Source organism: Gekko japonicus, unplaced genomic scaffold (assembly GCF_001447785.1).
Source record: "Gekko japonicus isolate JY-2015 unplaced genomic scaffold, Gekko_japonicus_V1.1 scaffold1634, whole genome shotgun sequence".
In the NCBI taxonomy this organism is placed as follows: domain Eukaryota; kingdom Metazoa; phylum Chordata; class Lepidosauria; order Squamata; family Gekkonidae; genus Gekko; species Gekko japonicus.
The window spans coordinates 398321-421162 of NW_015173721.1; the positions used below are offsets into that span (position 1 = coordinate 398321).

The 22842-nt window shown below is 46.3% G+C and overlaps 1 non-coding gene across 1 annotated transcript; it reads left to right on the plus strand.

The window, feature by feature from the left end:
- The first annotated feature begins 13240 nt into the window (after window positions 1–13240).
- On the plus strand, window positions 13241–13312 carry TRNAA-GGC. The gene has a single exon. It is a non-coding gene; the product is annotated as a tRNA-Ala (tRNA).
- Window positions 13313–22842: the final 9530 nt, after the last annotated feature.

A 22842-nucleotide genomic window follows, 5' to 3' on the forward strand; every position in this document is an offset into this window, starting at 1 on the left:
TTTTCTTTGTCATAAAGATGACTTCCATAATTGCATTTTTTGAAACAATGATTATGAAGCCGTTCAGTTTTAGAAAGTGACAGGACCCTAATATTTTAGCAAATTCTTGAGGCGCTCCCTCCCTGCTGCCTCCTTTCAAGTAGCATATTCATCTATTTCAGCAAAATATCATGGGAATGTTGCTGGGTTGGCATGAAAAATGGGAACACTGCAAGAATGCAATTTACCCAGTCAGCAAACAGAATCTTTGGAAGTGAAAGAAATTTTGAAAGCCACCAGAACATTCAGACTGTAAAAATAGCAGGGCTTTAATAGTCCACTAGATTTCTGTGGGTTCTGCCTCCCACATAAAAAATCCATAAAGGGGAAGGGAAAGGGAAAGGAGATTGTAAGCTGCTCTGAGACCCCTTTCGGTAGTGAAGGGTGGGGTATAAATCCAATCTCCTCCTCCTCCGTCGTTTTCTTCTCCCATTTCTACTAATTTCAGATGCAAATTGATACCTTCCATCCCAAAGTGCTGAAAACGATTTAAGAAGGAATCCCTGTCTTGTCACTAAGAAGCTTTTCAATTTAATCCCCGTATTATAAAGGCTGAGGCCTGTAGGTGGCATCACTCTCCACCACACGGGCACTTCTGAACGGAGAACATATGAAGCCGCTTGTTGGCTAACTCAGGAGGACTCAGGAAATCACTGGGAGCTGCTTCATCGCTCGACTCCTTTTTTAAGTGTTTCAGCTATGGTTTCAGAAGAGCGGAAACTAGATGGATACTTGTGAGACATTATTGCACGGAGCTGGATTGAGGGGAGAGAAGCCAAGCAGAATGTTTGCAAGAGATCCTGCTAGCTGGCCAACAGTAGTGAGAAAAGTTGGGTTGAGTTTTTCTCCTTTGCCCATAGCCGGTAATTATAAAAAAATAGGTAATTGAGCTGCGGTGGCTCAAGTGGTTAAGATGTTGAACTGCAGGCTGTGGAAGGTCGGTAGATCAGCAGTTCGAGACCCGAGTGTGCCGCATGACGGAGTGAGCTCCCGTCTCTAGTTCCAGCTCCTGCCCACCTAGCAGTTCGAAAGCAAGAAATTGCAAGTAGATAAATAGGTACCACTTTAGTGGGAAGGTAACAGCATTCCGTGCGCCTTGGTGTTTAGTCATGCCGGCCACATGACCACGGAAACGGCTTCGGACAGCGCTGGCTCTTCGGCTTTGAAACGGAGATGAGCACCGCAACCCTAGAGTCGGATTCGACTGGCTTTTGAGCAAGGGAACCTTTACCTTTACCTTTAATTAAGACCTACCTGTAGCCAGGGGCACCAGCCAAAGGGCAAGTGTTTTGGCTGTTAATCTGAGGGTTGTAATAGCCTAGAGCTGCTGTGTGTGTGGACAAGGGGAGATCTGTTTGCAGGGATGGAGAGGCAGACTTGCTCTGTATTTAGAAGCCATTTGCTGCCCTTTCTGGTGTTTCTTGCCTGTCTGTGTTGTTGTGTTTTTGTTGTTTATTTCTGTATTGTAAGGTGCTTTGGGGGTCCCTGCTTGGGGAGAAAAGCGGGGTAGAAATGAGGAAATAAATAAGAACATGGCCCCCGTACAGAGCTAGGGTTGCCAGGTCCCCCCTGGCCATTGGCAGGGGACGGGGGCAATGCTCCCTCTAAGCTGTGGAGTCTTGTGAGCAAAAGGTTCTACTTTGTGAGCTACTGGCATTAAAGTTGTGAGTTAGCAGCTTGGCTACTACATAAATTAGTTTGCTCTGGAGCCATCCTCCCTGAGCGAAGACAAAAATGTCTGAGCCGGAGGCTAAAAAACCTGTGAGCTCACTCACACTAATTCAGCTTAGAGGGGACACCGATGTGGGGGGAGGGTGGCCAGATCCAGGTTGGGAAACTCCTGGAGATGTGGGGATGGAGCCTGGGGAGGACAGGGATCTCAGTGGGGTACGATGCCACAGAGTCCACCCTCCAAAGCATCCATGTTCTCCAGGGGAACTGATCTCTGTCATCTGAAGATGAGCTATAATTCTGGAGGAATCCCCAGGTCCCACCGGGAGGTTGGCATTCCTATACAGAATATACATAACATTTCTTGAAAAAACACCCTGCTTCATTGGGTAGTCCAGTCATGTCATCCACAGTAATAAAGGGCGATTTAAATTTATATATTTATTGTTAAATTTATATCCCGCCCTCCCCACCATATGGTGGGCTCAGGGCGGCTAACAACATATATATCAATGTATACATTAAACCTCCATAATACACATAAATAAGATCAATTAAAATTACAATATAAAACATACAATATAAAACATAAAACACCACACCTCAAAAAGGGTATTATAGCATTGGAAACAGTGCAGAAAAGGGCAACTAGAATGATCAAAGGGTTGGAACACTTTCCCTATGAGGAAAGGTTAAAGCGCTTGGGGCTCTTTAGCTTGGAGAAACGACGGCTGAGGGGTGACATGATCGAGGTTTATAAGATTATGCATGGGATAGAGCAGGCAGAGAAAGGAGTCCTTTTCTCCCTTTCTCACAATACAAGAACTCGTGGGCACTCCATGAAATTGGGTAGAACAGATAAAAGGAAGTACTTCACCCAAAGAGTGATTAACACATGGAATTCACTGCCACAGGAGGTGATGGTGGCAACAAGCATGGACAGCTTCAATAGGGAACTGGATAAACATATGGAGCAGAGGTCTATCAGTGGCTATTAGCCACAAGGTATACATAGGAACTCACAGGGTGGGGCAGGTGATGCTCTGTATTCTTGGTGTTGGGGGGGGGCAACAGTGGGAGGGCTCCTGGTGTCATGGCCCCCACTGGTGGACCTTCTGATGGCACCTGGTATTTGTGGCCACTGTGTGACACAGAGTGTTGGACTGGATGGACCATTGGCCTGATCCAACATTGGCTTGTCTTATGTTCTTACGTTCTTATAGCAGCTCAGCACATGCTGTAATGAGAGAAGGCGACGTTCTATCAATGTTGAGTGGTCGCCTACATCCTAATCCAGGCTCCTGCCAGGCTATTAGCTGTCCAGTCAATGGTGATGTTGGTGTAAGGGCCAGGACCATGATGTTAAGGCGGCCCCTACCTATATCTGACTTCAAGATACACACAGATTCACTCCAAACAACTCCTCCCACTCTGTCATCCTCCAGTCACAACACACTTGTCTCTCTCAATCACTCTACTAACACTGCACTCCAATCAAACTGTTGTGTATGGAATAATGAAATGAAATGTATGAGCTTGAGTCTGACAAGGTATTGTAAACTGACCTATCAGAACAAATCATAACATCATCAGAGCAGCCATGCCGGATCAGGCCAATGGTCCATCTAGTTCTGTTCCATATACGGTTGGCAGGACCCTCCTGGCAACTGGACTCTCCTGGGCAACTGGCAGACCCTCCTGGCAACTGGCAGAGAATGGGGGGCGGACTTACCGTGAGTGGAAGGAAGGCCCAGCCGACATTGTAGCAATGTGTCTACATCACTTCTGACGTGACCTGGAAGTGATGTCATCATGGACATGCAGCGATGTCGGGGCATTGCTTTGGTATTTGGGCAAAAACTCTAAGGTAAGTTTGGCTTTTACCATAGTGTTTATTTATTTATTTATTTATTTGTTTGATTTATACCCTGCCCTCCCTGCCAAAGCAGGCTCAGGGCGGCTTACACAAATAACATAAAAACAGTTGTCATGTCCTAATTGTTTCCCCCTCCCTAAATTGTAAAGCCCCGGCCCAAAGCCAAGCCTAAACCCTTGATCATTTTGGTTGTCATAGCAGAGGGTTAAATATCAAGGGGATTTTGTGAAACTGCCAAACTCACCCATTGGCTTTGGATAACTGGTCCTCTGAATATGCACAGATAATTTTGTTTTATCTTATGAGCCACATGGTATTTCAGTGAAGGCCTCTGGGTTCATGGTGAAATGTACAAATTCTTTTCATATTCATCTGTTTGTATTTGCGGAATGGCATTTTGCTGTTGGCTTTGTAGATTAATCTGTATTTTGTACACATATAGGTTATATGTGTGTGTGAGTTTGTAACATGTTGTTTCCTCGTACCAAACATCTCCCATCATTTTGTGCACTCATAAATCAAGATTATGAAAACACACACACACGGTTTAATAATGCTGATTTATCAGTGCACAGAATGATGAGAGATGTTTGGTACAGGGAAACAACACGTCACAAAAATGACTGATGTGTTTGGTTTATTTATATAATTCATTTACAACCCGCCTTTCTCCCCAATGGGGACCCAAAGTGGCTTACATCCGTTCTCCTTTCCCCCATTTCATCCTCACAATGACAGCCCTGTGAGGTATGCTAGGCTAAGAGAGTGTGACTGGCCCAAGGTCACCTAGCGAGTTTCCATGGCAGGGGTGGGGATTTCAACCTGGGCATCCCAGATAGTAGTCCAACACGCTTAACCTCTGCACCACACTGGTTTGCACAATGGGGAAACAAACGCAAAAGGTGGATTTTCAAAACAAAACAGCACAGAAGGAGGTTACTGAAATAATTACTAGGAACATCTTTCCATCACGGTTACACTGCATGATGGGATTTGTTGCATAAGTTCACTGTTTGTTGGCCATCCATTAAAAATGTGAGGAATGAAGCAGGAAAAAGAAAGTCTGACCCAATTAATTGGGGATTTGGAGGGGATTATATTTGGATCGTTTCTGATGGGGAAATTCCCCTCAAAGTTTGCCACGCATGCAGTGTTGCGGCCTGCCCTGGGCCGTCAGGATGGGGTGGGGTGGGGTGGGGGGAACCAAGAGCTTTCTGAAAGCACAAGCCAAAGCGGAGGTGCTCTACAGATGTGAAAATCCTTCCCTCTTGGCACTTAGCCAGAGACATTTGTGCGAGGGAATGGCAGCCCCACCGAATGGGTGTGCCTCTTCGAAACTCCAGTAGACAAAAGATGCTGTTTGGTTTTTGCAACAGAAGTGACAGGAGGCATAAATCCAAACATCCACCTTTTGGTGCCAAGGGAACCTGCTTTGCCCTTTCCAGGCCAATATTTATTTGGGGAGTCACTGAGATCCCTGATGAAACTGGATTTCCACGGGCCTCTGACCTTTCTCTCTGGCCTCTTGCTCTGAATGCATGAAGCCGCCTTCTACTGAGTCTACTGATTGATCAAGTCGTTTCTGCTGTGATTTCTCCTCCGTACCACTTCCTACCTGATCCTTCTAGCTGGAGATGCTGGAGATGGAACCTGAGACCTCCTGCATGCCAAGCAAGTGTTCTACCCAGACCTATGGCATGGGTGCCAAGTAGGGTTGCCAACTTCCAGGCAGTGGCTGGAGATCTCCCACCAGGGCTTTTTTTGATTGAAAAAGAGGTGCCAGAACTCTCAAGGGGGAATGAGGTTTTCAATCTGTATGCTGAAAACTCAGGAACTTCTAAACATTTTTGAAATAATTTTGTTGGAGAGGTTCTGGAACTCCAGTCCGGCACATTCCCCCAGGAAAAAAGCCCTGTCTCTCAGTATTACAACGGGTCCCTGCGTGAGAGAGATCAGTTCACCTGGAGAAAATGGCCAGAAGGTGGACTCTGTGGCATTATAGCCCTCTGAAATCTTTCCCCTCCCTAAACCCTGCCCTCCTCAGAGTCCACCCCCCAAATCTACAGGTTTTTCCCACTCCAGAGCTGGCAACCCTATTGCCAAGGCAGGGCTTGCTTCTAGGCTTCCTACTTCTGCAAGACAAATGTGGAGAACACGACCTAATCAGAGAACAAGTATAAAGAAAACAGTTATGAGAGTCTGACGCACAAATCGAGCAGTCAACAAGACTTGCAAAGAAAATGCTTACAGTCTGAATATTACAGTCTGAAGCACTACAACACAATAAACCCATTCTTACTAATAATAAGAAAACCCTAGCGCAAAGGTACATCATCAACGTCGTCTCCGGATTATATAACGACGTTTCAAAATTGGATCTTCCACAGGAAATGTTAGAGTGGTACAAAAATTCTCTTGTTCATAAAATGCTTTACAACAAGTCATGAAGGATAATACGTTCAGATAGGACGCTGATCTCAGTAAATGTCCAGGCTCAAGTATGCTGCTAAACTTTTAATGGATCCTAGGCATCTAGGTTAGGAGCGTGGACTCTAGTCTGGGAGAACCAGGTTTGATTCTCCACTCCTCCACATGCAGCTGGTGGTGTGACCTTGGGTCAGTCACAAGTTCTCTCAGAGCTGTTCTCTCAAGAGCAGTTTCTGTCAGAGCTCTCAGTCTCAGCCCCACCTACCTCACAGGGTGTCTGTTGTGGGGAGAGGAAGAGAAGGTGATTGTAAGCTGCTCTGAGACTCTGAGTGAAGGGTGGGGTATAAATTCAATCTTCTTCTTTTTCTGAAGAAGTAGCAAGGGGCCAAACTAATCTCCTGTTAATGATTGCATGAGTAAATTCTATGGAAAACTAATGAGTAAATGAGTGCTGGGTGAATTCTATAGAATGAGTAAATGAGTGAATTCTATGGAACGGAATTTAGCATTAAGATATAAACCTGTGATTTCCCCCCCCCCCCCCCCCGCTGTGTATTTCATTGGAAATCTGAGATTATAAAGAATGCTTGTAAAGGATGCAGAGGTACCATGCGTATTGTACTCAGCTCGATTAGAGCAGAGGAAAAATGCTAGGGAGCAGAAAGTTAGCATCTGTAGTGTCGATAAGAATCCTGTGTCCCTATTCAGCCTGGGGGTGTGTGTGTTTCAGTGTCCTGAATTTGTGAATGAACTCAAGTTCACCAATCTTGGGTGCATAATTTCCCCTTGAATATTCTTTGTTTGAGGACTGTGACTCTGGGGAAGCCAACCTTTAGGTGGTACCTGGGGATCCCCCGGAATTCTAGCTCATCAGACTACAGAGATCTGTTCCTCTGGAGAAAATGGATGCTTTGGAGAGTCGACTTGATGGCATTCTACACACCTGAGGTCCCAGTCCCTCCCAGGTTCCATCCCCAAATCTCCAGTGCCTTTCTCCATACAAGAACCTACAACTTGCATGTGGCACTGCAAAAAAAAAAAAAAAAAGGTGAGCCAATCACTTGCTATTCAGTTCCCCCAACATTCACCAATAGCCACTTTGGCGGAAAATTCAAACCCTCCAATGGGACTGGGTGGGTGTGTATATAGTTGGCCTTGCAGGGCCGTTAGTTAGTTCCAGTGTGAAGTACAATAAACGTGTGCAAACGCATGTCGTTGTCCGAGTCCTCCGTGCAGCAAACCCAGTACTTTTCAAGAGGTCCACTCCCTCTGCATCAGGAGGCTGATATCTATGGAAGCAGCTCTCGCTTTCATGGATTTGCACGAGGGGCTGCGGCTCATACCCCCCAGTAATGGTCTGTCCCTCCTTCCCGGTTGTGATGTTGTTTGTTCATGTGCTGTACTGAATTATTTTATAATTATTTTATAATTTAGATTACTGGTTCTCAAAGTGGGCAATACCGCCCCTAGTGGGCGCTGGAATAATCCAGGTGGGCAGTCGGAGCCTTGGGTGCAATTGGGGGGTGTTGAATACAAATAAGGGGGTGGTGGAAGCATAAGGAAAGAAGAGTCCTCCAGAACCTATCTAAAGCAGTCTTTTGGCGATAGGCCAAATAAGTTAGGGAATCTATGATTTCAAGATATTTTTAATTGTTCAAATGTTGTATCTTTTTTCTGTTTGCTGCCTTGGGGACCCTGATCAGGCGGAAAGGTGGCATAAAATGTTTTAAATGCAAATAATAAATAAGTGCCTCTCCATTTGGAACACTTTTTTCAAGCAATAAAACCAAGGAGGTTACATTAAACAAGCATTTTTAAAGGTCTGTACCTAGTAAAGAAAGTTACTTTTGATACAGTGAAGGTGTCACCACCCCTGACGTAGATGGGTCAGGCTCACCAGATATGGGAAGCTAAGCAGGACTGGTGCTGGCTAGTTTTTGGATAGGAGACCTCCACGGAATACCAGGGTTGTGACATGGAGGCAGGCAGTGGCAAACCACCTCTGACAAAGAGGACAAAGCGTGCCAGCGGAGTACGTGGCTAAGGGAGCTTTGACTCTCAAAAGCTTATTCCCTGAAACATGTGACTGAACTTGAATCTAAATGGCAATTCTCTCTGTGTGTAAAGTGCTGTCAAATCACAGCTGATTTATGGCAACCCCAAGGGGGTTTCAAGGTAAGAGACAAGCAGAGGTGGTTTGCCGTTGCCTGCCTTGTGTAGCAACTTGGGTTGCTAGCTCCAGGTTGGGAAATACCTGGAGATTTTGGGGGTGGAGCCTGAAGAGGGCGGGGTTTGGGGCATAATGTCATACAGTCTAACTTCCAAAGCAGCCACTTTCTCTAAGTGAATTGATCTTTGTCACCTGAAGATCAATTGTAATAGCGAGAGATCTCGGAAGTTTTTTTAAAAAAGAAATTCCTTAGTATTTGTAATTTCTGGAATGTGATCTATGTGGTTATCTGCTCCTTTCAAGAAATCTATGTTGGGAGTATCAGCTGTCCTGTTAAAGTTCAAATTTTGGAACATTTTCCCCACATAAATAATATAATTATAGAAGCGCCTCTGACTGAACATTTTGTAGAGTTCAGTCATACATGGATGACATGAAATTTTGTGCCATATATGAATATAAGGGTGATCCTCATGTGAACGTAAATATACACAAGGCACTGCTTAATGAAGAAACTTTCAGCGAAAGTCTGAAAGTAGGAGAAGCTGGATTGACAGTGAATGCCACCATATGAAGTCTCATGTCCGTGTTATATATCATCAGTATAGGGTATCCGGATTAGGCAGACCCCCAATGAAATATTTCCAGTTAAAAACTCAACTACACCAACTTTGTAGAATTAAGCAAAAGGTCTTTATACAAAAATGTTGGGAATCTCTTATCCAGGCTACATTAAACAATGACACCAAGAAATTCTGGGCTTTGATCTCTGAGTCTCTGGGCCATAAGCGTGCCCATAACAGTCTCACCTAATGACTGGTATGATTATTTTTCACAGGTTTTTAAGGAGACCGGAGTCAGCCCTTTAGAGGATTTTGATGTTAATTTAGTTGATGGTCCAGAGTGGCCTCCGGTCCAGATAGAGGAGACTGAGTTATTAATTAAACATACTAAACCAGGAAAGGCCCCTAGTCCTGATGCCATCCCTCCTGAGCTGATTAAGGCATTCCCTGAGTGGTGGGCCTCCTTTCTAGATGCTTTATTCATGGCCATTGATAAGACAGTATAATATATGAAGCCTGGACAAACGCAATTGTGGTCCCTATATTTAAAAAAGGAGACTGCCAACTTCCTAGTAATTATAGACCTATTCGTCTGCTTTCTACTGCTGGGAAACTCTATGCAATATATCTGGCTAACAAACTTAAATCATGGATGTCAGAACAGCACATTTTAGGTATAGAACAAGTTGGCTTTTGTAATGGGAAATCAACCCTTGATCACTGTTTAGCGCTAAATCACCTAGTGGATAAATATAGGAAAGACAAGGGCCTCAAGTTGTTTGCAGCTTCTCTGGATCTCAAGGGTGTCTTTGATTCTGTGCTGAGAGACTTACTCTGGAAGAAACTTAGGGATCAAGAGATTGATGAGAGACTCCTTTTTCTAATTAAAAAACTACATTAAGAACATAAGAGATGCCAATGTTGGATCAGACCAAAGGCCCATCCAGTCCAACACTCTGTATCACACAGTGGCCAGAAATACCAGTGCCATCAGGAGGTCCACCAGTGGGGCCGGACATTAGAATCCCTCCCACTGTTGACCCCCCCAAGCACCAAGATGACAGAGCATCACTTGCCCCAGAGTCCCTATCTATACCTTGTGGCTAATAGCCACTGATGGACCTCTGCTCCATACGCTTATCTAATTCCCTTTTGAAGCCGTCCATGCTTGTAGCTGCCACCACTTCCTGTGGCAGTGAATTCCAAGTGTTAATCACTCTTTGGGTGAAGAAGTACTTCCTTTTATCCGTTCTAACCTGACCGCTCAGCAATTTCATGGAGTGCCCACGAGTTCTTGTATTGTGAGAAAGGGAGAAAAGTACCTCTTTCTCTACCTGCTCTTTCCCATGCATAATCTTATAAACCTCAATCATGTCACCCCTCAGTCGTCGTTTCTCCAAGCTAAAGAGCCCTAAGCGCCTTAACCTTTCCTCATAGGGAAAGTGTTCCAACCCTTTTATCATTCGAGTTGCCCTTTTCTGCACTTTTTCCAAAGCTATAATATCCTTTTTAAGGTGTGGTGACCAGAATTGCACACAGTATTCCAAATGAGGAATTCTAACACTACTTGTCAAGTTAGGTGTTCTAAGGAGGTCCCAATAAGTTTAGGTGTGAAGCAAGGCTGTATTTTAGCCCCTCTACTATTTAATCTTTTCATTAACGATTTGGCTGCTTTTTTGAATACTATTGATGGTCACAGTCCCAAATTTGGTGTGTTTCATGTCCCCCTTCTGCTTTATGCAGATGATACAGTTCTACTTTCCTTCTCACGTATAGGATTGAAAATGCTGCTTTACTGTTTCATGGACTACTGTGAGTTAAACAAACTGACCCTAAATTTTCAGAAGTCAAAAAATATCATTTTTGGGAAGGTGCAGAAACTGGCTAAGTGGAAGGTAAGAGGGGAATATATTGAGGAAGTTAAAAGTTTTAGATATCTATGAATATTCTTCCACTGTACCTCTAGTTGGGCTGTGCATAAAAAGGAAGAGATGAAATCTGTGAATAATTATATACTTGAGATTACCCGTTTTTATTACTCGAAGGGTAATTAGTATGTTCCGGCAGACCTAAGAGTCTTTCATCATAAAATATGTGTTAAATTGCTTTATGGGATCCCAATTTGGATTCACGCTATTAATAAGGAAGTAGAAAAAAAATCAATCTTAATTTTTCCCGGAATATTTTAGGGGCCCCCTGCGCGTGTCTCACAATACAAGAACTCGTGAGCACACAATGAAATTGCTGATCAGTCGGGTTAGAACAGATAAAAGGAAGTACTTCTTCACCCAAAGAGTGATTAACACATGGAATTCACTGCCACTGGAGGTGGTAGTGGCTGCAAGCATGGATGGCTTCAAGAGGGCATTAGATAAGCATATGGAGCAGAGGTCCATCAGTGGCTATTAGCCACAAGGTTTAGATAAGAATTCTGGGGCAAAGGATGCATTGTATTCTTGGTGCTTGGGGGGGGCAACAGTGGGAGGGCTTCTAGTGTCCTGGCCCCACTGCTGGACCTCCTGATGGCACCTGGTATTTTTGGCTACTGTGTGACAGAGTGTTAGACTGGATGGGCCATGGAAATCTTATTTTGGTGACTCTCTAGAGGTTGTATTATATTTTTATATATAGTTTTAAAAATAAAGTTAATTTTTCAAAAAAGTTGTGGAAGAATGCGCATGCACAAAAGGCCAATTGCACTGTAGTGTGCTGTTAGGAAGAAATATAGCAGAGCAGCTGGCCAAGCAACTACAAACTGGGTTGACACTATGTTGAAAAATTGGCTTCCTTTTCAGGAAAGGTGAACGGGACATGAGACTCACCAGAGAGTCAAGCATCCCTGGTCTGAACTTTTCTGCAGGTAAACAAACACTTGCGGTGTCGATAGCACGGCTCATCTCTGCTGCAGGCTCTCTGTCAATCACAGCAATGTAGGTTAATCCCTCAAAACAACACATGCGCAGGCTGGACGGGAGGTCACCTTGGAGGAAACCATCTTTCAAAGGGAGATTTGCAATTCAAATTCAATAGAAAACAATTTTTTTAAAGAAACTCAGTCCCTAATCCTTCCTTGACATCTACAGCCCCATAATTTCTGTCGAACGTGAGAAATGAAGAAAGTAGGTCAGCTGTTTTTAATGGCGACAGTAATCTAGATCACAGTTCAGGGAAAATGCTTCATGGCACTCAAGGAGCAACTGAGCTTTCATTGTTTGGCTCTGGTTTATGGTCTGATTGCCTGCACAGCATCCCTTCTTCAGCCACCTGAATGTTTTCAAGGGGCTCTGGGCTGAAGAGGGCAGTGGTGTTAGCTGGGAAATGCAGCTTATTTTGCTTCTCCAGATTGCACTGCATGAACTGGAAGGTTTTCTTAATAATACTGGAAGATTGCACTGCATGAACTGGTTTCCCCCCCTTTGCTGCAATCCAGTCTCCATTTTTGGTTTCACTAAGAGAGGGGTCCCCAACCTTTTTTTGCACCTGTGGGCTCCTTTGGAATTCTGACCCAGGGTGGTGGGAGCAACCAGCAAATGGCCACCATGGGAGGCGGCACAACACACACACACGCACACACACACACACAGAAGAAACCCAAGAAGTAATTTTTAAAAAAATATAGTGGGAAAGAGGAGTGAGAGAGAACGATCAGAAGCTTGTAGTGGCAGCAGCTGCCATCAAAACAATGGTATTTTAATCTGCACAGCCGATCAGAAGCCCTGCTAGGCAGGAGCCCCACCTGGTCCCCCCCCTTTCTGAAAATGGTCATTGGGTGCCAAGAAAGGTGTTGGTGGGTGCTGTGGTACCCACGGGCACCATGCTGGGGACACCTGTGGTAGGATAACTTCTACCCTTAATTCCAGATTTGAGGCATGTGCCATTGGCCAAAGAATTCAGTTCCTCTCATTCAACTTGATCATCTCCTCCTCTTTGCAGTATCTACAGGACCAGTTGATGGGGAAAACCACTGCAATAAAGCAGTCTCTCTTTTTTGGTATTTTTAAAACATGTGCATGTGCGTACCTGGAAGTCATGGTGACCTCTGGTGACTGACCCCTCCTGGGGGCCTGGAGGATATTCAGAGGTGACTGAATAAAGCCTGCCCCCCTCCCACCTCTGGTATTTCAAGGAGGTCTCCCATCCAAGTACTTGACAGAGATGACCCTGCTTAGCTTTTGAGATCTGACTAGACTGGGCTTGCCTGGGCTATCTAGGTCAAGATATGATAAAGCAGTCTTGATGCCACTGTATGTTTGATGGCTTTGTAATTCTTTTTGCGTAGTGAGGAGGTGGCTGTGGCTCAGTGGTAGAGAATCTGCATTGCATAGAGAAGCTCCCAGGTTCAATTCCCGACATCCTTGCCATCTCCACTGAAAGGGATGAGGTAGGAGATGATATGACAGTCCTCCACCTGAGACCTTGGAGGGCCGCTGCTAGCCAGACCTTGATAGACAGTAGTCTGACTCAGTAGAAGATAGCTTAAATAAGCATTGGGGAGGAGCTGTGGCTCAGTGGTAGAGCATCTGCTTGGCACGCAGAAGGTCCCAGGTTCAATCCCTGGCTTCTCCAGTTAAAAGGATCAGGTAGGAGGTGATGTGAAAGACCTCAGCCTGAGACCTTGGAGAGCTGCTTCCAGTCTGAGGAGACAATACTGATGGACCAATGGACTGATTAAGTATAAGATAGCTTCATATGTTCATCTGTGGCTCAGAGGAAGAGCATCTGCTTTGCATGCAGAAGACTCTAGGTTCAATCCCCAGCGTTTCAAGTTAAAACAATGGATCGGGTAGGAGATGATGTGAAAGACCTCAGTGTAAGACTCCGGAGAGCTACTGCCAAGCAGAGTATGCAGTACTGACCTTGATAGGCCAAAGATCAGCAGAAGACAGTCTTATGCAATGTTCCCTCTAAGCTGTGGAGTCTTGTGAGCAAAATTTTTACTTTGTGAGCATTAATTTGGCTACTGCATAAATTAGTTTGCTCTGGAGCAATTTGGCTACTGCTCTGGCTACCAGCAATTTGGCTACTGCATAAATTAGTTTGCTCTGGAGCCCTCCTTCCTGAGCTAAGACAAGAATGTGTGAGCCGGAGGCTAAAGAACTGTGAGCTAGCTCACACTAACTCAGCTTAGAGGGAACACTGGTCTTATGTGTTCAAATGTCTGTTGATATGCCTGTGTGCATGGTGTGATTATACATAGGACTGTGTTATATAGTGGTCACAGCCACCAACTTGGAAGCTTCTGTGCAGAACCTTAATGCAACTGTATACACAATGACATCAAAATTGCTCTTTTTGGTGGTGTGTTAGCAAGGCATTTGTAATAGGGAGAGGGAGAAGAGACTGGCCCGGCTTGGCAGAACAGGGAATGGACAACACTCTGCCGAATCCAACTATCAGAAGACAAACACCAAACAAAGTAGAGTTCCTAACACTCTGGTAGGGCTGCTAGCTCTGGAACATGTGGGTAGATCCGGGGGAGAGTGGGGTTTGGAGGGGGGGGGGGAACCTCAGCAGGGTACAATGCTGTAGAAGAGAGGTGCCAAAGCTTTTTGTTACAAGGGACAGATCTGACATAAATGTGATTTTATGGCCATGTGAGCCATGAAATGTAATTCCAGGTACCAGAGATATAAATTTTATAAAGGACATAGGCAAACCCAGTTAACGATGTTATTTTTGACTCAAAATACAAGCAAAAGCAATTGATTCTTAGCAGTGAAAGCAATTGATTTCCTAGGAAACCCACAAAAGCCCCAATAAATGTATTTAATCATATGCAAGTCTAGGTTTTTCCAAGAGATACCATAAAATGGGGTGGCGGCGGCGGCTTTCATTTCCATACAAATTAGTTACTTTTGTATATATAGCACTTTTAGGAGATGAGTAATCTTCCTTGTGAGTAAATAAGGTCGTTCTTTGTTAGATCGCGCTAACAAAGGACCTCGGCAGCTGAGCATGGCCACAATCTGTCTCTCAATCTTTGTTTCCTCTCTTCTCCCATCCTACCACTGAGGATCTTGAGGAGGCACACTGGACTCCTCCCTCCACCACCAATCCTCCCCCCCCAACTCTGTGAGGTGGGCCAGGCTGAGTGAACGGCCCAGGGTGATCCAGACTACGAGGTCCTGGCTCAGGAGGGGGGTGGGGCTGAACTTGGGTCTTCCAGATCTCCCCACCCCCAGTTCTCATCCCTCCTATATTTCCCTCAGAAGTGGTGGGGCTGAGGGGAAGGCCTGACTGAGAGGCCGTTTCCCTCTTGCCTTCCCCCTGAGCAGCCTCCTTTCTAGCCTCCCTTGCATCAGTCACTCGAGGGCTGGATAAGAGCCCCGGATGGGCTGATTCTGGCCCATGGGCCGTGTTTGACACCTCTGCTATAGAGTCTGCCCTTTAAAGCAGCCATTTTCCCCAGGGGAACTGATCTCTCTTGTCTGGAGACCATTTGTAACACTGAGAGATCTTGCCTGGAATTTGACAACTCTCTGTTGGAATAAAGACCAGGTAATATGGAACTCTCTAAAGTCTGAAGCAGCCCTGGATGGTCTTGGCTAGTCCGATCTTATCAGACTGGCTAGTCCGATCTTATCAGATCTCAGAAGCTAAGCAGGGTTGGCCCTGGTTAATACTTGGATGAGAGACCACCAAGGAAGTCTAGGGTTGCTGTGCAGAGGCAGGCAATGGCAAACCACCTCTGTTCATCTCTGGCCTTGAAAACCCTACAGGATCGCCATAAGTTGGCTGCAACTCCACAGCACTTTGCACACGCACAGTCTGAGGAGACATTCAGAAGACATTTCAAAGGCATTAGAGGAATTTGACAGAGCAGTCCCCACCAGGCCCCCCTGGAGTTTCCACACAGGTCATTCATGTTTATTTCTTTCCTTGACCTGGTCTTATGGTTCTCCCGCATGTGTATTTTTAATTCCAAACACTCCTGTGTATCTTGGCCGATCTCCTTGGTGTCCCACTGTTTCATAACTTCACCTCTCCAACTTCTGGTGTTGACACTCATCAGCTGACTGGGGGAAGCCACAGGACCTCAGGTTAGGTTCCGCTCAATTTACAAAGGAGAGTCAAGCCGAAAACCGAAAGCAAAGCAGCTAGGGGAACGAAGAGGCCCTTCTGAGTCCTTGGAAAGGGTGTGTGCGCATCACACTGCCTTTGCTTTACTTTTATTTACTGTTCACAGTGGTGGATTGTTGAAACTACGCCTTGCGGTGTCTGGCAGCGTAGTGAAGTCCGGGTGCTGCTGATAGAGCGCCGACAGATCACGATGGGCTGTGCCGCACGGATGGTCACACAGCTGCTTTCCAGAGCTTGTCCTGCATGGTGACCAGTGGGGCCATAGGTGGTGACATGTGACTTAGGCCCTGAAGGAGGTATAGCGTAGCTGGGGTCTTGTCTGACTGTCCTGCGCTAGGAACTGCTTACTGAGCAGTCACTTCTAAGCCCTTTCTCATCCCTCTTCAGGAAGTTTTCTTGCTCCTTTAGCAATGCAAGGAGGTTGTCAGTGTGCAGTTTTAAGACAGATTAATCCATCTTAAGATAGATAAGGGCAGGGGCTGTGGCTCAGCGGTAGAGCCTCTGCTTTGCAGGCAGAAGGTCCCAGGTTCAACCCCTAGCACCTCCAGTTAAAAAGGACCTAGCAGGAGGCGATGTGAAAGACCTCAGCCTGAGACCCTGGAGAGCAACTGCTGGTCTGAGTAGACAATATTGACCTTGATGGACCGAGGGTCTGATTCAGTATACGGTAGCTTCATGTGTGTTCATGTGTTCAACTTATGGTGTCCTGTTGTAGTGATGGAAGAAAAGAAGAACAAGGTGCAAGGGAGAACAGCTTGTTTGGTCTTTTAAAGGTAAAGGTAAAGGTTCCCTTGCTCGAAAGCCAGTCGAATCCGACTCTAGGGTTGCGGTGCTCATCTCCGTTTCCAAGCCGAAGAGCCAGCGCTGTCCAAAGACGTTTCCGTGGTCATGTGGCCGGCATGACTAAACACCAAGGAGCACGGAACGCTGTTACCTTCCCACCAAAGTGGTACCTATTTATCTACTTGCAATTTCTTGCTTTCAAACTGCTAGGTTGGCAGGAGCTGGAACTAGAGACGGGAGCTCACTCCGTCATGCGGCACCCGGGTCTCGAACTGCTGAACTACTGACCTTTCACAGCCTGCAGTTCAGCGTCTTAACCACTTGAGCCACCACAGCTCCTGTTTGGTCTTTTAGACCCCCAAATAAACTGTTCTGCCTTGGACCTTGCTCTTGTTCTCCTACCTACCGGTGCAGCCTTAATTTTTCCCCTGTTGTGATGGCTACCAGCCCAGTGGCTTAAAGGGGAATCTGAGCAACTGACAGAGGAGGGGAAAGATTTATTACCTTTTAGACACAATTGGTCAAGTGGAACCTTCATGCCCAGAGGCAGTATTCCTCTGAGTGTGGGAAGCAAGAAAGGGTTTTATGCCCTGGCTTGCGACTTTCCAGAAGTATCTAGAGGGTCCCTCTGGAAACTGGATCTCTTCGATGGTCCTCTTTGGTCTGATCCAGATATTCTCATGATCATATTGAAAGGGGGTTGGACAAATTCCTGAAGAGAGGTCCCTGGGTGCCTATTAACCATGATACCTCAATGAAGCCTTCCGGTTCAGAAGCAATCTACCTCACTGGCGAGAGGCCTACAAGCATGGCTGGCTTCAAGAAGGAACTGGATAAACATATGGAGCAGAGGTCCATCCGTGGCTATTAGCCACAAGGTATAGGTAGGAACTCTCGGTCTGGGGCAAGTGATGCTCTGTATTCTTGGTGCTTGGGGGGGGGAACAGTGGGAGGGCTTCTAGTGTCTGGGCCCCACTGCTGGACCTCCTGATGGCACCTGGTATGTTTGGCCACCATGTGATACAGAGTGTTGGACTGGATGGGCCATTGACCTGATCTAACATTGGCTTCTGTTATATTTTATTATGCTCTAGGACTAGAAATCAGCCCTGTGCGCCATGGCCCCCACCCTACTTTAAAGGGTCCTTTTGTGAGCTGAGCATATGACCAGTGACTGCCCCTCTCCCTCCCTCCTGCTGCTAGATTTAAAGGGCCCTTCAGCTGATGGGGGGGGCTGTGGTCCCTGCTGATGAGCTGAAGCCCTTTAAACCTGGCAGGAGGGGAGGGAGACGGGTGGCTGGATGGGTGGTCGCTCTTGGGGATGGGGCTTCCTCCACCTGGCCGGGGGCCAATTGGAGCCCCCAAAAGCGAGGGAAACCCCACCCGGACCTGGGGGCTGGCAGGTCTGTCTAGTACTCTGCTTCAAGAATTATCTGCACTGTGTAAGGACTCCAGCAAAAGGTAGCTGGTTAGCTTTATGGTTTTTCTGTGCCTTTTCACTGCTACTGAACCATACGTCTCGTTTTTTTAAAACTTTCCCTGAATTTCTTCAATAAAGCCTTCTTTTGGTGTCTCTGTGTGTGTGTTACTTGGGGAGTTACTGAGACTAAACCCGGGTACAGCTTGGTTATGTTACTGCACCAAGGCAGGGTCAGCTTTGCCAGCACGCATAAAGGGAACATTGACCTGGGTCTGTTGTGATGGCTAAGTAGAACTTCCATATACAGCGGCTGTATACCTCTAAATAGTACATACTGAGGGGAGCAAAAATGTTTTCCTACCCTGCTTGAGAGTTTCTAAGCTGCCCACCGTTGGAAACAGGACACTGGGCTAGACAGACCTTTGGTCTGATCAAACAGCAAGGCACGATTCTGTCCCTCTTTCTCAGCCACTGCCCCTCATTGTTAGGAAATAACGCATTTTGCTGAATCATTTCTACGTCTTCAGAGGACTTCCTTCTGTTCAGATCTCAACAACATCTCAATGTTCCCAAGAAGGAGCTTTATGCTAAACGTTTCCTGATTCCCTGCTGAAATTTCCCCTCTTCTAATCACATCCCTTACCCCACCCTCCAGGTAAACTCTGTTCCCCTGCTGGGTTACTTCATGTTCACTTTCACACTTCGACATTCAGGACATGCCAAAATCAATACAAAAATTTGCTTAACTTGGGGGGGGGGGTGTTGTACTTCCTATGGAGTGCTTCTGTACTGGAATCTTCGCATACATTGTGCGGAAGGTAAGGGGCAGTGCCCACGGTGTGCTCCGTTATGGGTTGTGTCACTGATTGTGTTCCTTATCGAGGTGGTAAGGGGAAGACTGCACATAATTGTCGAATGATAGAATGAAAATGTGTACAAAATAGAGCTGGAGAGAAATGCTGTGTGTGCCCCCCCCCCTCTTTTTATACCTGACCTGGATAGCTCAGGCTTCTCTGATTTTGTCTGATCTAGGAAGCTAAGCAGAGTTAGCCCAGGTTAGTGCTTGGATGGGAGACCACCAAGGAAGTCCGGGGTCATTACCCAGAGGCAGCCAATAGCAAACCGCCTCTGTTCATCTCCTGCCCTGAAACCCTTATGAGGTCACCATAAATTGGCTGGGACTTGACTTTTCATCACACTATTATTTACTACAGCCTTTTAAATTTTTGCTTAATTTTTTAAAAAAAGTTTATCATTAATGAAATTAATGGTAGGCATGGCATCTAGGGTTGCCAGACCACCCCTGGTGGAGGTGGGGTTTCCCCCGCTGCCAGGCCCCACCACCCTGCCACTGATCACTTGGCTAATAGTAAGACAGATAAGGGGGGATTGCAGTATAATACCGATGTAAACACGACAAATCACAGCAAACTGTGCATTACCAAATTTCTATTAATGCAAATTGTAACATATTCAACCATACATTCATATATGTTTTACAGACAACAAAAGCCAAACTTCAGATGGTGAAGACGGACGGAATTGGATGAACTCCCCCGGAGTTGAGACTCGTTTCGAGGCGTCTTTTTCATACATACAACCTCCTAACAAGAAATATATTGAGTATTCATTACAGGAAAATTCACCCAGCAATAATTCAATCCTGCATACAGTTGCTAATACCCCGAAAAAGAAGATCTATTCGAAGTGCAGCAATATGTCTATGTCACTGCCCAGGTGACCTGGAAGTGACTTCAGAACGTCCAGGACATCGGGGCGACACTCTGGTACTTGGGCAAAGACTCTAAGGTAGAAGCCAAATTTACCATAGAGTTTTGGTCAAAATACCAGAGCGTCATTCCGACCTCCCGGAAGTGACAATGTCACTTCGTGGTCTCGTGGTCAGTGATGTAGACAAGTCACCACATGTTGTATGGGCCTTCCTGCTCCTCCCGGTAAGTCCCCCCCCCCAATCGCCTATTGGTTGCCAGGAGGGATCTCAGCCCATCCTTAGCTGGGTAGAGAATTGCTTGCACTTTTTTTTTTAACAAAGCAAGAGGGCTAGCAACTTAACTTTTTGTTTTAAAATGAAAGCTTGCAGAACTCAGCCAAGTGACCTTGAAGGTCCTGGAGTGGTCCAGGCCAATGTTCCCTCTAAGCTGTGAAGTCTTGTGAGCAAAAATTCTACTTTGCGAGCTACTGGCATTAAAGTTGTGAGCGAGCAATTTGGCTACTGCATAAATCAGTTTGCTCTGGAGCCATCCTTCCTGAGCTGAAACAAAAATGTGTGAGCTGGAGGCTAAAAAACTGTGAGCTCGCTCACTCTAACTCAGCTTAGAGGGAACACTGGTCCAGGCCTCTCTAGCTCACCTCACTCCTTACAAACATCCTGTCAAAACCAGTGTTCCCTCTAAGCTGTGTGAGCCAGCTCACAGTTTTTTAGCCTCTGGCTCACACATTTTTGCCTTAGCTCAGGAAGGATGGCTCCAGAGCAAACTAATTTATGCAGTAGCCGAATCACCTGCTCACAACTTTAATGCCGGTAGCTCACAAAGTAGAATTTTTGCTCACAGGACTCCATAGCTTAGAGGGAACATTGCCTTCTGGGCCTCACAGAGATATTTGGACTACATGTACTCAGGGCTGGCAACTCTGGGTTGGGAAATTGCTGGGATTTGAGGGTGGAGCCTTGGGATGATGGGGGTTTGGGGAGGGGAGGGGGTATAATGCCATAGAGCCCACCTTTCAAAGCAGACATTTTCCCCGGGGGGAAGTGAGCTCAGTTGTAATTCCAGGAGGTCTCCCAGCCTCGCCTGGAAATTGGCAACCTTATATATTTCATGTCCTGCAGCCTGTCAAAGGATAATTTGAATTTGTGTGTGTGTGTGTGTGCGCATGGAAAACCCGCATTTTTGACCAACTGGATATCAGTCACAGAGTGTGTTAGGGAAGGAAGGGATGCAGGATTCCTCCCACCCCGCTGGAATTCAGCCGTCCTGAAAACTACCAGCTTGCTCTGACATCCATCCGCCTGCTCATTTCTTTCAATAGTTATTAATCACCTCAGCCTTGGAGGGGGAGGGAGAGGCATTTTTGCCAAAATCTCGAGCCTGGCTGAAGAGTGATGGTTCGGGCTGAATGGAGAGAGGCTCGGTTGTTTTGTGCGAAAGCTGAGAGTGGACCTCTTTACAAAACGTTCCTGGCTGGCCAGGGGATGCGACCAATCGGAGCCTTGCGGTTCTGCCTTCAGCCTCACCTTTTTGTTATCTGGGTGCTTTGTGAGCTGAGCAGGGAAGTGTACATTCGCTATCTACTTCTCCGTGTGCCTGCAGCATTCGACCTCCTGTGAACATCAAGGCAGCTCCAGATAGGGTTGCCAAGCTCCAGGTGCAGCCTGGAGACCTCCCAGAGTTACAACTGTTCTCCAGACAACAGAGGTCAGTTCCCCTGGAGGGAATAGCAGCTCTGCAGGGTGGACTCTATGGCAATACAACCCCATGGAGGCCCCTCCCCCCCACCAAATCCTGTCCTCCCAGGCTCCACCCCAAATCTCCAGGGACTTCCCAACCGTGGGTTGGCAACCTTAACTCCAGAGGTAGCCTTGGATTTGTAGCCTCTCGAACAGCTTCCAGAATTCTCCTGCTCCAAATTTCTCCCTGGATTTCATAGATCAGGATTTCCCCCCCTCCAAAACGGAGCCAAAATGTTATTTATTTATTGAGATTTCTATCCTGCCCTACCCCGCAAAGCGGGCTAACTCACATCATATCAGCAATTAAGCAGTTCCATAAAAACACTGAATCACAAAAACATTAATTCCGACAATATAAGATTTAGATAACTAATTGAAATTACCTGACCGGCAGCTCGGCGGTGAATAATATTAGAGTATACACTGCCAGGGAAGGCGGTGGATCACTCTGATGGAATAACAGCCACTCCTGGCACCAATAAATATGACAGGGGAGGCCAATGTTCCTTAATGTCCTCTGCCTCAACCGAATGCCTAAGGGAACAGCTCTGTTTTACAGGCCCTGTGGAATCGCAACAGATCCTGCAGGGCTCTGATCTCAGTTGGGAGCATGTTCCACCAGGCCGGGGCCAGGGTTGAGGTAAGACAGATGTCTTCCGGGCTGGGGACTACTAGGCAGTGCTGGTCAGAAGAGTACAAGGCTCTTCAGGGCACATATGGGGAGACACAGTCCCGCAGGTATGCTGGTCCCTAGCCACATAAGGCCTTAAAGATTAGTACCATAACCTTAGTACCATAACTCAGTACTCAACGGGTAACAAGTGCAGCTGGCACAACACCGGCTGAATGTGTGCCTGCACATTGGTGGAAAAATTGGCAAAATAGTTAAACATTCAGAGTTTGCAATGGATCTTTGCTTCATTGGAGAGGAGGCATTTTCTTCTATGTAAAAATCTTTATCTCTAAGGGAAGGTGAAAAGTATGCAGACGGAGAGTGATTTCAGCTAAGCATACCTTTATTAAGTTCAGGACAAAGACAACTGACCAGCTCGCAGGCCGGTTTATATGCGTTCAGAAAACCCACCACCAAGTACCCATAACCACACCCCCTACTCCTAATAGGCTATTTACAGTAACCGGGTGACCATTGGTCTCCCGGCTGGAAAACTAGCCCAGAGACATACCTTTATTAAGTTCAGGACAAAGACAACGGACCAGCTCGCAGGCCGGTTTATATGCGTTCAGAAAACCCACCACCAAGTACCCATAACCACACCCCCTACTCCTAATAGGCTATTTACAGTAACCGGGTGACCATTGGTCTCCCGGCTGGAAAACTAG